This window comes from Physeter macrocephalus, chromosome 11 (genome assembly GCF_002837175.3).
Source record: "Physeter macrocephalus isolate SW-GA chromosome 11, ASM283717v5, whole genome shotgun sequence".
Taxonomy (NCBI): Eukaryota; Metazoa; Chordata; class Mammalia; order Artiodactyla; family Physeteridae; genus Physeter; species Physeter macrocephalus.
The window spans coordinates 35,601,850-35,616,875 of NC_041224.1; the positions used below are offsets into that span (position 1 = coordinate 35,601,850).

The 15,026-nt window shown below is 42.3% G+C and overlaps 1 protein-coding gene across 10 annotated transcripts in view; it reads right to left on the reverse strand.

The window, feature by feature from the left end:
- Positions 1-10,861, reverse strand: part of ZMYND11 (zinc finger MYND-type containing 11) — a 134,152-nt gene extending 123,291 nt beyond the window's left edge. For 2 of the 10 annotated variants that reach the window (XM_024129571.3, XM_024129570.3), the window contains exon 1: positions 10,389-10,543. The gene's annotated coding sequence lies outside the window, so the exon portion shown is untranslated. Of the gene's footprint in view, positions 1-9,553; positions 9,852-10,224; positions 10,291-10,388; positions 10,550-10,652; positions 10,677-10,753 lie in introns of those variants that run through there. The other 8 variants (XM_024129567.3, XM_028495613.2, XM_028495615.2 and 5 more) reach the window with 8 other exon arrangements.
- Between the last annotated feature and the right edge of the window lie 4,165 nt (positions 10,862-15,026).

Consider the following 15,026-nt stretch of genomic DNA (forward strand, 5'->3'; position numbering starts at 1 on the left):
TTAAGACAATCTGACTTAACACACTTTAAAATAGACAAAAGAGAGAGGACTAATGCCAGTGGGAAACGGCCTGCAGAGGAGGCTATGGCATCAGGGTGCAAAAGCGAACGACCTGCTCAGAACTTGAAGACCAACAGTCAGCACCAGGCCAAATGAGGCTTCTCTAGGCCACTCCTCCTCCTCTAAAGCCCTGACTTCCGAAGACTGATGGATTCTGCACTGGAGAGGAAGGAAGAGAAACCCGTGCAAATTCTCAGGTTCTCCACAGGTCCTCAGGAAGCCCACGGGGAAGCCTCAGCATGCTGAGGGAGAAGTGCAAGAACAGGAGAAAACACAGATACTGGCCATCAGTGACTGGAGTGACAGTGAATCTCATAGCTCACAGGCTTCTTCCCTCAGAATCTTCTGGTACTCAGCTTAGACAATGAATCTGCTCCTGCTCTGGCCCTATCTCTGGGTAACAACCTGTAAGTGGAAATGACAGCCCCAATCTGTAGGAACATCAAGGGTCACCTGAAATCCAGACAAAAGCCAAGGATACCCAGGTTGCTAAGCAGCAGTGCCAGGAAAACCTCCGCAGATGGTCCCACTATCGCCTGCAGGCACAACTTCACCATGGCTGGCATAATCGCCCAGGGAAAGACATCCAAGTGCTTCCGATGTCTGTCAGGGTCACAAGCTTACTCCACAACCTGTAGGAACACTTGGCCACTGCTCAAACCACAGGAAATCTCAGAGACACTGAACTGGGTGGCAGCCTACCCCCGGACATCATTTGCCTCAGACACAATGCAGGACCATTAGGAAACACCAACCAACCCCACCTTTGATATCCACCTTCCCTGACCATCAGCAGAGTGACAATACCAGAGCATTTCTGAGGAACCTGAAAAGACTTGGTTTTCTTCTAGGATATATTTATTTTTCAGGCTATTTTGATTATCCTGTGTACGAAACTTCAAGAATAAGATTCCTGAAAAATAATTTCTGAGACAGAGAGCTGAAGGTTGTAGAGTACATCATTTTCTATAAACCATTACAAAAAGAACTTTCTAGAAGTCGTCATATATACTTGGCCTACTTAAAAAAATAAAAATTTGTAACTTTAGAAGTTAAAAAAAAATCCCAACTGGAACTTTATAATAGAGCTCAGACCCATCCCCAGAGATTCTGACTTAATGTTTTTGTTAAGAAAAAAAGTAATTCAGATGCTCGGTCATGACTGAGAACCAGTGTACCATCAAGAGCTTCCCATGTGTCATCCAAAATCACAAAGAATTTATTTAAAAGAACAAATAAGATGCAAGTACTACTTCAAGTAAGGCTTACAACAGTATGTTTTTTGTTAGCATTTGTTTAAAATATGCAAATGAATCAAGAGACAGTCTAACTTTAAACTGGATTGATGGTTGTTCAGCTTTTAATTCACTAGGAAATAACTGAGACTAAAGCTAGGTTTATTTTAATAATCATAAGAAAATAAAATTTAACTTTCAAATTACTCAAATGGAAGTTTCTTAACTAAAACAATCTAACACGAATACTGATCACAATCGAGAGGCTTCTTCAGAACTGTATGTGTAGAAAATATATGTGCAGAATAAGAATATGTTATTTCAAAATAAAAGATATCAGGTATTTTGACATTACACTAAGTGTGACATTTTTAAACTTATGTACAGTAGAAAAATAAACTACTTTAAACTTTATATCCTCTACAATTTAAAAAGATAACATCTCTAATAGTAAATAAAATGCCCCGAAAACCTTGTAAATATGATATCAATGGCAAGCCCAAATAAATCAATCTCACTTGTTCCTACCACGAGTACTGGCCAGCTAACGTATATATATTCAAAACTAATTTGAGAAGGGCTCCATGTCAAAACTCAATTGAAAATTAGGAACTTGATCTCCCTAACAGCATTTTTCAGGTATAGTTTTGAGACAGAAAAGCAATCAACAAGCAGATAAATCAAGAATCTACAAAAAAATAAAGCATTCATAATAACTTCCAAGCTGAGATACTTGAGCCTTCATTAAAAGACTATTTCTTTTAAAAAAATATTTCTATAACCATTAAATATGAGAAAACCTTATGTAATATCCCCGCTGATGAGCATCAACACAATCTGAGCCTGGGCATGCTACAACTCAGTTGATCTATGTCTCTCTTCACCATATGCTTCACACTATTTTATTTTAGACAATAAACACCTACTGACTCCTGAAGCCTCAGCACTTAGAGTAACTTTCAAGAAATTAGCTATTTCAATCCAAAGTGAACTTATCCAACAGAGGGAATACTAAAAGATTCCTCAAGAGCACAAAAACTTTAGTGGTAAAGTTAATTTCAAATATTTTCAAACATTTCTCTCCTATATATAAGTATTAAAATAACGATTGTTAAGTTCCCCCACAAACACCCCGTGGCAAGTTATCTTCATAATGTGAGTTGCCAATAGTTACAGCAAGAAAATGAGCTAATTATTTATGCTTGTTCTTAGGTTACAAGGTGTCGTTACCAGTGAAACTGGAATTAACCAGAACTTTACGTATGGGATGTTCTGATTACCAGGAGGTTTCTTATATTCCTTTCTTTCCAACTCCTACTTTTGAAAGAAGAGTGAGCATAGTTTCACGTTCTTTTACTATTCCATACTTCTGCAGACGTAAATGTATACTTGTAAGATGACAGTGTATGAGTACAAAGATCCAAGAAGTCGGTGAGTTTTAGGGAGACAGAGCAGCCACATGCAGTATAGGGGTACCTCCCTGGTGGCGCAGTGCTTAAGAATCCGCCTGCCAATGCAGGGGACACGGGTTCGAACCCTGGTCCCGGAAGATCCCACACGCCGTGCAGCAACTAAGCCCGCACGCCACAACTACTGAGCCTGCGCTCTAGAGCCTGCAAGTCACAACTAATGAGCCCGCGTGCCACAACTACTGAAGTCCTCACGCGTAGAGCCCGTGCTCTGCAACAAAGAGAAGCCACCGCAATGAGAAGCCCGCGCACTACAACAAAGAGTAGCCCCCGCTCGCCGCAATGAGAGAAAGCCCAGCGCAGCAACGAAGACCCAAGGAAGGAAGGAAGGGAGGGAGGGAGGAAGTAAATAAATAAATATTTTTTTAATGGAGTATAGGTTTGCTAGTCATAGACGTGAATTCAAATACCCCTTTGATCATGTGTTCTGTGTGACCCCAGGCACTAGTAGCTTAACTCTTCCAAGTCTCTTCTCTATTATAAGTTATATAATACTTATAACTGTGCTGTTTAATATTGTAATTTATCATATAATCATACTATAATAAATACTTCCCTCATTATGCTGCTGTGAGAACTAAATGGAGTATGTAAAATGCCTAGGATAGTAGGTGCTCAATGACACCTTCCTTTACAAACAATGGTGCTGCCACGAGCAATACCTTTACAATGAAAAACAGCTTTCTAAAAACTGCTTACAAAGACTTCTAAAGGGACATAATGTGCGCACATAATCGAAGTACAATATATTTATGACAGATTATCTTGCAATACACCACAGTATCTTCCTCATTTTAAAAATATAGCATTTTAAATCCCAATTGTGGGGCTTCCCTGGTGGCGCAGTGGTTGAGAATCTTCCTGCCAATGCAGGGGACACGGGTTCGAGCCCTGGTCTGGGAAGATCCCACATGCCGCGGAGCAACTAGGCCCGTGAGCCACAACTACTGAGCCTGCGCGTCTGGAGCCTGTGCTCCGCAACAAGAGAGGCTGCGATAGTGAGAGGCCCACGCACCGCAATGAAGAGTGGCCCCCGCTTGCCCCAACTAAAGAAAGCCCTCGCACAGAAACGAAGACCCAACACAGCCAAAAATAAATAAATAAATAAATTTTTAAAAAGCAGTTTCTTAAAAAAAAAAAAAAAATCCCAATTGTGAGAGTTGGTATTAAGTAACAAGCTCTCAAAACAAATCCATTTCTAACTATTTGTATATATCTTTCTTTTGTTTACATGATAAATGCTTGCATAGAAAGAAGAGTCTTCCTTCTTTAAATTCTATATTAAGTTTACTTAGCACACAAGCAGGTCAAATTAGGAAAAAATATTAAAGATTTTAAGTGGAACTATCTTTCATTTAAATGCTTAGTATCAGGAGAACAAAAAAAAATTACTAATCATAACAAAGTTGTTTTTAAAAATCCTCAAGTGGGGGCCTCCCTGGTGGCACAGTGGTTGAGAATCCGCCTGCCAATGCAGGGGACAGAGGTTCGAGCCCAGGTCCGGGAAGATCCCACATGCCGCAGAGCAACTAAGCCCGTGAGCCACAACTACTGAGCCTGAGCTCTAGAGCCCGTGAGCCACAACTTCTGAGCCCACGTGCCACAACTACTGAAGCCTGTGCGCTCTAGTGCCCGTGCTCTGTGAAGAGAAGCCACCGCAATGAGAAGCCCGCGCACCGCAACGAAGAGTAGCCCCCGCTCGCTGCAACTAGAGAAAGCCCGCGTGCAGCAACAATGAAGAGTGGCCCCCGCTTGCCCCAACTAAAGAAAGCCCTCGCACAGAAACGAAGACCCAACACAGCCAAAAATAAATAAATAAATAAATTTTTAAAAAGCAGTTTCTTAAAAAAAAAAAAAAAATCCCAATTGTGAGAGTTGGTATTAAGTAACAAGCTCTCAAAACAAATCCATTTCTAACTATTTGTATATATCTTTCTTTTGTTTACATGATAAATGCTTGCATAGAAAGAAGAGTCTTCCTTCTTTAAATTCTATATTAAGTTTACTTAGCACACAAGCAGGTCAAATTAGGAAAAAATATTAAAGATTTTAAGTGGAACTATCTTTCATTTAAATGCTTAGTATCAGGAGAACAAAAAAAAATTACTAATCATAACAAAGTTGTTTTTAAAAATCCTCAAGTGGGGGCTTCCCTGGTGGTACAGTGGTTGAGAATCCGCCTGCCAATGCAGGGGACAGAGGTTCGAGCCCAGGTCCGGGAAGATCCCACATGCCGCAGAGCAACTAAGCCCGTGAGCCACAACTACTGAGCCTGAGCTCTAGAGCCCGTGAGCCACAACTTCTGAGCCCACGTGCCACAACTACTGAAGCCTGTGCGCTCTAGTGCCCGTGCCCTGTGAAGAGAAGCCACCGCAATGAGAAGCCCGCGCACCGCAACGAAGAGTAGCCCCCGCTCGCTGCAACTAGAGAAAGCCCGCGTGCAGCAACGAAGACTCAACGCAGCCAAAAATTTAAAAAATAATTTTTTTAAAATCCTCAAGTAGTTAATAAAGTCGCGAAGTTACAAATTAGAATGAGTTTGAAATCAGTGTTAAGACTTCAAAAGTAACCTCAGCTCAAATACAATGTACCTTAACTCACAAACATTGCTCCATAGCACCTGTACTTAACTTCTTGTTACACTTTACTGCACTTGCTTCAGTAACTGCGTTATCTAGCAACTGTCTAGCACACAGCAGTTTCAATAAACAATGAATGAACTCAAGATATTAAAACATAGTCTATTACAAGAAAATACAATATATTTTAATGTGCTCTCATGAAACATGGACTAACTATAAAAGCATTGCTTTAAAACAAAACTAGTTTACTATACTTAAATATTACTCAGTTTACAAAATTAAAACACTATGTATAAGTTTTCAGCAACACACATTTTTCCAACTACTATATAAGAGTACAAGGTAATCTACTCAAAATATTCCTCTCATCTCTGAAAAATAGATGAGTCCATATGATCCCTTAAAAATGCTGATATGACAGTATTCCATTACCTTTGTCATTTCTATTAATCTCTTTGTCTATTTCTTTAATTTCACATGAAATTAGGCAAATGATTAGCCATTATGTATTGATGAATAGAAAACAAACCCCCAAAGTACAATGAAAGATGTCTAAATATTTACTAGTTGAACAGAAATTAGACTTGTAAAATTGAGTTGAATACCTAAGCCTAACAATTTGCTAAGTTTCCCTACTAAATACATAATGGTCTCTACAAATATTTTCTTAATTTCCAAATAAATATTTCTTTAATTTTGCATACTATTTATGCGCATTTGTAAGTAATTTGATATCAAATATTGTAAAGCATTTTCACAATACAAACTACAGGCATACCTCATTTTATTGCACTTCACCTTACAGGCCCTCACAAATACTGTTTTCACAAACTGAAGGTTTGTGGCAACCCTGCATTGAGCAAGTCTACTGGTGCCATTTTTCCAACAGCATTTGCTCGCTTTGTGTTTCTGTGTCACATTTTGGTAATTACTGCCACATTTTAAGTTTTTTCATTATTACTGTATTTGTTACGGTGATCTGTAATCAGTGATCTTTGATGTGACTACTAAAGCTCACTAAAGGCTCAGATGTTGGTTAGCATTTTTTAGCAATAAAGTATTTTTAATTAAGGTATGTACACTGGTTTTTGGACATAATGCTACTGCACACTTAACAGACTACAGTATAGTGTATATATAACTTTTATATGCATTGGGAAACCAAAAAACTCACATGACTTGCTTTATTGTGATATCTCCTTTACTGCGGTGGTCTGGAGCAGAACCCATGGTATCTCTGAGGTATGCCCGTAAATAGCTTTCCAAGAATTTTCTAAGTGGAATATCAGTAATAGGCACACACACACACAAAAAAAGATCTTTCCTTAAGGCAGCACACATGTTTAAGATACTACATGTGAGATATTACATCATACTGCTGGGTATTTAGATTTCAATTTGTATCTCCCTTCCACTGTTCATTTCTATCATTTCACCTCTTATCACACAGATTCTCAAGCCTGTATGTTATATGGATCATATTCTCTCAAAAAACTACTACTGATAGTTCATTCACTTCTCATTATAGAGAGTATGTATGTGTGTTGAGGGGTGTGTGGGTGTGCTACAAGGAGGTGGGACCTTACACAATTAAAAGGAAGACTGCTACGCTTTTAAGATGATCATGTGTATGATTTTTAAAAGTGGGATAGTGTACGTAAAGAACTTTGCACAATGGCTGACACTTGGTAAACATACAATATATGATGCCTATTTTCATCACGGTACTCATTTATGTTATAAACTTGTGGATACAAAAACATTTCAAAAATCAAGACCAAAGGAAGACAGACCACTGATGATATGGAGAACCTTCAGATCACTACTGATCTTCACAGAATCACTGTACAGAAGCAGATTTAAATTGTTCTGACATTTTGACAATGCCACTGAAACAAAGTAACTGAAAGTCTTCATGTAAGAGATACGGATAGCAATTAAACTCCTTGTTTTTCAGATGGGGAAACCGAGACCAGGCATGGCAAGTTTAAATAATTTGCCCAAGATCACTCTGCTAGTAATGACAGAGGTGAGATTCAGACACAAGTCACCTGGCCTCAAACTCATGTTGCTATACTACCTCCAATCAAATTACAAAAATCTAATCAACCTGTAAAAAAATTCAACGTTAAGTCCAAGTTAAGGTTTTCAAACAGTGAAACTTTTTTTTTTTTTTTTTTTTTTTAAAGTCAGACTCTTCTTAACATTTTCTCCTTTTTTCCAGATACAGCCTCTTGGCTTAAATTTTTTCTATGGAGAATTCAATTGAACGATGGTAGGGGTAGGTAAACAAAATCTGATACCAGAGGTTTAGGGCTTTAAGCAACAGTAGGACAGTATTTGATACTTTATTACAAATGTTAAAATTCTTAATTAGCTTCAATCAGTGTCTCAATTTAGCTATACCAAAGGGTATAAATGTCTCTGTTATACACTACCTGAACAACTCTTAAAGGAAAAGTGGATACTGTTACAAAAAGGTGAGAGTTCAAATAAACACAGGTCAATTCACGGAAACATGCAAGATGACATACACTCAAAGCATCAACATAATGATATCCTAAGAATATTGCATATGAACGAAGGAGATAATTTTAACATTTTAATTGATTTTTCTTTGTAAAGCTGGGAGCACTTACATATATGTTTATTTAACCACCTTGCAACAGGTAACTGAAAAAATAAACTGCCCAATTACAAAATGTAAAAGGAAGATTCCGTTTTCATATGAACAACATCTAAGGGGAAAAAGTACCACAATAGAGATCCTCTGTAATCATGCATGGAGTTAAGCAAGAAAAATATTTTATTGATTATGTCATAATCACAGCCCACATTTTCTGACCTCTGATTCTCTAACTTGGCCATCTTATAAAAGAAGAGTCCACCAAAATAATGACTAATCAACGCTAAAAACAAAGAAAATAACATGCCTGTACAAAATTCATATTTTATCTGCTGCTTGTACAAGTTAGAATTCAGAAATGTCACAAAGGTGACCCTGCTTACCAGAAAGCACTCAAACTTTTAAAGTACAACCAAGACTATCTCTCTGCTAACTTCAAACCATTAATTAGAATCAATAACCCAAAAACCTGAAAAGGTTATGCATCCCATAATTACTAAGCTACAACTACTACATTTCTCGGTTTAAAAGAAAGACGTTTTTCTGCCTTTAAACAGACTAAATTATTTTTAAGCAGTCTCTTGTTTCCACAGGACACCGCTTACTGTAGGATGCAGAACACCTGGGTGAGGCAGTCCAGAGGACCCAGGACGTAAACCTCAGTAAGCCCTGTGGGCCTCTAAAAATCTGACCCAAGCGGGCCCCTCCAACCTTCAGGCACCCATCCCTCAACAGGGTACCTGCTTTGAGTTCACAGGACCCCGGGTACTATGTACACACCCCACAAGCACACACGAAGCACCATGAACACACAGTATGTAACACCGGGTATGTCATGCCCACACCGGGAACCATGTGGACCCGTATATAAAACCAGGCACCACAGACAACTAGGTACCATGCACACACCATATGTGACACCAGGAACCATGCCCATACCAGGTATGATATCCCCACCACATATAACACCAAGTACCAGGTGCACACCGAGCACCAGAAACACAACGGGTATCATGCATGCTCCCACGGTATATAACACCAGGCACACATTCGGGACCACGGACACACCAGGCAGCATGGACACACTAGAAATCATGCCCCACCACATACCAGGTGCACACTGGGCAACACCGACACACAGCATATAACACCAGGCGCCACGGGCACACCGGGCACCATGACCGCACGGTATGTAACACCGACCACCATGGACACACTAGGTATCACACCCCCACCGTACATAACACCGGGCACCACGGACACACCGTGAGCGCCTCCAGCGCTGGGCCAGAAAAACGTAAGGGGACAGTCCACGCGGAAGTTGGGGGTCCCAGGCCGGCTGCTGCGCCCCTGCTTAGCTTCCCTCCGGACGCCCGGCAGGGTGGGTGACGGACACTTAGGCGGTCCCGGGGGCCCGGGAGGATCTGCGGAGGAGGCAGAGGCCTCGCTGCCGCCCGTTCCCAGCCCCGGGGACCAGGCCTCGCCTGGGCCCTTGGGGACCACCCTGCCCAGCCACGGCCTTCGCTCCCAACAACTAGCCGTCAAGGCAGACACCCGCCCCCCACCCGCCCCCAAACTCACAGGGCCGCGTCCCGGCGGACCCCGAGCCGAACCGCTAGCCCCGAGGCCTGGGCGCACGGTGAGGACCGGCCCGGCGGGCGGCGCTCACGCGACTCCCCGGCTTCGCGGCCCGTGCAGGCCCCGCGCCGTCCTGCTCCTGCGGGGCCTCCTCCTCCTGCAGGGCCGCCCTTCCCCGGCCGGCCGAAGGCGGGGGGCGCAGCCAAACCCCCGCAGACCAGCAGGCCCCTGCCCGACGCAAACAAAGCTCCGCCGTCCACTCGGCGCTGTTGGCGGGGGGCGAGCAGCGGTCACGCCCGCGGCCCGAGAAGCTACAGCCGGGCCCGAGCTCCACAAACACCCCGCCTCGGACACCCCGCCCGCGCCCCCGCCCCCGCCCCGCCACCGAGGCCGAGCGTCTCCCACCATTATGCTCCGGTCCTCGCCGCCGCCGCCGCCGCCGCGCCCGGCCCTCCCCCTCCGCGCCCGACCCGCCGCCCGCGCCGCCTCCTTGCCGCCGCCGCCGCCTCCTCCGGGCCAAGGCCGGCGGGGAGCGGGGGGGCTGCAGTCTCCCGGCCTCCTAGCCACCGCGGGCCCGGCCTCCCTGCCGCCCGCGCCGGCTCCCCGGCCTCCCCGCCTCCGGTTACGCGGACCCAGCCTCCCTGCCGCCCGCCCCGGCTCTCCGACCTCCCCACCTCCGGCTCCACGGGCCCGGCCTCCTCCCTGGCTCCCCGGCTCCGCGGACCCGGCCTCCCCGCTCCGGCTCCGCGCCTCAGGGGCGCCATGTTTACAAGCCTCCACCACAGAAACTCGCGAGCACCCGGCGAGGGAAGCGCTGAGGCCCCGCCGCCGCACTTACGGTGTCTCCTCGCCGAGCGGCGGGCCGTGGCCGGGCGCGGAGTTGAGGCGCCGCCGCCGCCGGGAAAGTTTGCGTCCTGCGAGGCCGCGGCGCCGCTCACATGGCGGGCTGAGCGGGGCAGCCGCTCGCCGGCCCGGCCTCTTCACCGCCGCCCGCCTGCCGCCCCCGGGCTTTATTGTGTGGCCCGCCGGCCGGCCGCGCTGCGGGCTCGGGCTCGGCGCGGGCTCCCTCCCGGCCCGGCCCGCCGTGCACGCCCACACCCACCTTCCCGCCGTCCTGTGCTCCGCGCCTCTCCCCAAATTTGAGCATATTCTTACATATCCACACATGCACTTCATATCAACACACACGTGAAAGCTACGTACGTGCGGGCACGCGGGAGCCGGGAGCGGAGCGCACAAAGATCCGGCGCCCGCAGCATCGTCAGCTCGGACCCGCGGCTGCGGGCACTGCCCGGCCGACGCCTGCTTTCGAGTGCCTCGTACCTGCCTAGAGTCACCGTCGGAATGGCAAAGTCTTGGAGGAGCATTAATTTTTTAATTGGCAAGATCGGTAAAATGGTGTTAACACCTTTTAAATTCTGTCAACGAAACAAATTGCGGGAATATGCTGAATTCCTCATTCCATACGTGCACAAACAGGACTTCAGAAAGAACGGGACCACCCATTACCGTTTTGGCAAAAACACTACCAATTTGTGTAAGGAGAAGGTTATCTTTCTTAGTTTATAATTCTAGATCTAAGAAGAGAAGATCCCCATATGTGGATTAAGAAAGTCTCAGAGATAAGCATACTTAATAGATTTCACATATTTTCTCTAATGACCTTTGTCCATAGGAGTTTGGAAGGAAGACCTATCAGCCAAAACTTCCTACTCTGATTCTCTTTGGACATATATACCTGAAAATCACCGGAAGACACTTGTCCAAGAAATTTGGGGATTCTAATCCAATTCAACAATCTTTCACAGCTGGTCTCTAAGTTAGAATTTAGAAATGGGTGGTACTTGAATAGGAGTTCTATGATGTACACCAGTGGAAGAAACATAGTATTTCATAGCCCTGGTTCTAATACATCCCAGAGAGATTTTGGTTATCTCAAGAGACATCACAAAATAATTTAAACTCATTTTAATTGTATGGATAAATATAAGCCATTAAAATCGAGCATAGGGATTAAAAGATGTCAGAAAAAAGTCAAGCCATATGCCTGGTTTGAATGCGGGACCAGGAATTCTAACAATGAATAGCTTTAAGTAAATCATCTTTTTTTTTAAGTCATCCGTAAAATAGAGGACTGCATGATTCTATATATTTCACAGAGGCCAGTCAAGGAAGACGTCATATATGTATAAAAGGAAACTTACATTTTAGGAAAGAAGTCACTAACCCTAACTGCACATTTTTCTACAAAGTTTTTAGCCATCATTTTTATTTCTGTACCCAGATATTCTATGTCATTTTACCTTGGTTTTGCCTAGAATTTAACCCTTGGCCCTATAGTCCCTTCAGAACAGTTTTATTTACCTTATTTTCCCCCCAGCTGAATAACCAATAGGCAGGGGAGATGGTCTGGGGGCCAGAGGTTTGGGGTTGGGAGTTGGAAGGAGGCCCAGAAGACCCAAATAGTTATTTCCATACAACTTAGGTTATACCATGAATTTATCTGCCAAACTGCAAAGAGAAGGCAAGGAACTGAGGTGTCAAGGAAAAGAGAGAAAAGGAAGAGTAGTGGGCTGTGAGGAATGGTTTACATCAACTTGGCCATGTTTCAGAGATTTAGCACCACCCAAAGAAAGACCCCACACAGCACTCCTAATTCTTCCCCAACCCCAACTAACACTAGACAGTTAAGTAATGTCTGACTTGATCAGCACATCACTTTTTCCAGATTCTGCTTTAAGAAATATTATGTAAATAGAGAAGGCATGGATTATTCAACAGGTTGGTGTGGAATTTTTGTCTCTAAAAAAATAAATCAAATCATATCCTTACCTTACACTCCACACTTTAAAATAATCCAAATGACTTAAATAATACATATATATAAACTGAAAATCATTATTCTAAAGGTAGAAGAAAATATAGGTGAATGTTTGTAATATTAGTGTGGAGAAAAATATCCTAAGCTCTAAAGCAATGATTTTTATCAGAAAAGAGTGATAAATTTGACTATATAAAAATTTATGTATCCTATATGTCAAAAACAAATATAGACCTATTTTAAAATATGCCCATTAGGGTTACAACTTTTATACTTTATAAGGAGATTCTTCTAATACCCTTTTCCCCACTTTCTTCACATAATGAAGACCAATTCAGATATTTTAGGACCAGTTTAGAGAGGGTGACTTCACAGTTATATAGAGTTGCGGGTATCCTGCTAAACTCCCATCTCAGAGTGTTCCTGGTTTGCTAGTACATAGCAATAACAAGCTCATGCACGTGCTCCTGAAAGTGTTGCTTTTATTTCTTTAAAGTTTGGTTTTATGTTTCTATTTTGCATTAAAGTTTGAATTACATAAACATTGAATACTGTATGTATGCTTTGTTTGAGAACATAGTCTTAAGTGTGATGTACAGAATAACTATGAAAAACCTTCAGGAATGCAGGTGAACAGCACATTATACAGAAATTAGTGAATAGAAATTGTTATGTTGTGTTATCACAAGTACTGTAAACTAGTGAAGTAAAATAGGTCTATTTCAATGAGACTTGGTGTTTTTCATTTATGGGGACTTTGGAATATATATATATATATCACCTTTTCTAATTTAAAATAATAGTAGTTGCATTTTCAACTTACAATAATGTTTTTTTGATAACAAATTACTCTTATAAGGTGAGGAAGACTGTACAAGTAAAATTAAAAGGCAAACAAACTGGGAGAATATATATATATGCAAGAAATAAGAACTAGGGTAATAGTCTTTAAATATAAAAAGCTATGTCACATCAGTAAGATAAATACCACACACACCACCAAAAATAGAAACAAGGCCATGGATAATTTAGGAAAAAAGAAATAAAAATTATTAATAAATATTGACAAATATTCAAATTCCCTAGTAATATAATGATATAATAACACAACACTGCTTTTCTTCAATGGCAGAATTCTTCAATGATAATGCTATTGAGGGTTAGCGAGATGGTCACTCTTTCATACACTATTGATAGGAAATTGAATTGGTATGAATACCGGTTGAAATACCAGAGCCTTAAAAATATTTATATCTTTAAGCCCAGACGTCCACATTTAGAAATCTATCCTAAATATATCTTCTGAAAGACAAGCAAGAATGTATGCACAAATTGTTCTTCCCAGCTTAAAAAACGTCAATGATTTTCTGCAGCATCTTGAATAAATCAAACCCTGTTCTTTGGCTCACAAGGCCCAGCTTTGCCTGGCCCCTACCTACTTCCTAATTTTAACCTCATTCTACATTTCATTCCTGCCTCACTAACCTTTGTCCCATATCAGAACAGTACAAAGTTTGTCCCCTCCTTCTGGAACATCCTTCCCCTGTCTCCCTGGGGATAATCCTACTCATTCTTCAGGTGTCTATTCAATTGTCACTTTTTCCAAAAAGTGAGCCCCCAATCTAAGTTGGCGCTCTCTATTTTTCTCCATAAGACAAGATTATTGAAATGATATATTTACCTTAGAGTTTATAGACTAACGAGCTAATTGGTCTCCATAGCATACCCAGACACCCAATGAATATGGTAAATGCAAAAGTGGCACGGACAAAATTGGTGGTCTCATTGCACTTGAGAGGGTACTATCAAGATACTAGCGTTTTGCTTTTAAATAACATAATACCAGTGGCTCTGTCACGCAGGTACTGTAGTCCTTCTTAATGCACGTTAATCAAAATTACATGTTAATTAAATCATGTTATACTTAGGTTAATAGCTCAGGGCTGTGGGATAAAGGATATTGTAAATGCAGGTCTCCCAAGCCCTGAGAGGAGCCAAGTAATGTTCTCTCTGGCCATGCACGCATGAGTGTGTGTGTGTGTGTGTGTGTGTGTGTGTGTGTGTGTGTGAGAAACAGGCAGGTATATATGCCTGGGGTGATATTTTTGAAGCACATTAACAAGCTTTTCTCCTTTGCATTTTCATGCATGAGGTCCCTAGTTAGCCTGAGGCATCTGCGTACCTTGGAGGGCATTAGGATTGGCACAGCAAGAATTTATATAGACAGAAAGTCAATATCAAGTGGCTGACACTCCAAATAAGAAATATTAATCTACAGCAAGATGAATGGATTGCAAGCATGGCTTTGTTCAGAGATAACACAATTCTCCAAATCCCTTTTTCTCCTTTTTTTAACATTTTTAGAAACAGATCTGGCATAGGAGACCTGAACTTCACCCAGGGTTGGGGCTGGAATGAAACTGGGGGGGAAACTGGGGGGGGAAGAGGAGGCAGGAAGTTGGTAGTGAGGTTTGTAACCACTTAGGGTTAGACACTTTTTCCAAATATTTGTAACTCAAAAATATTTGGCACTCAAAACTATTTGATGAATTAATGAATGAGATTCATCACAATGTTTTTTGTAATACCAATAAAATAAAGTCGAAATAAGATAAAAATCCAGCATTAGAAACTATTGACTGGAAAGGAATATAA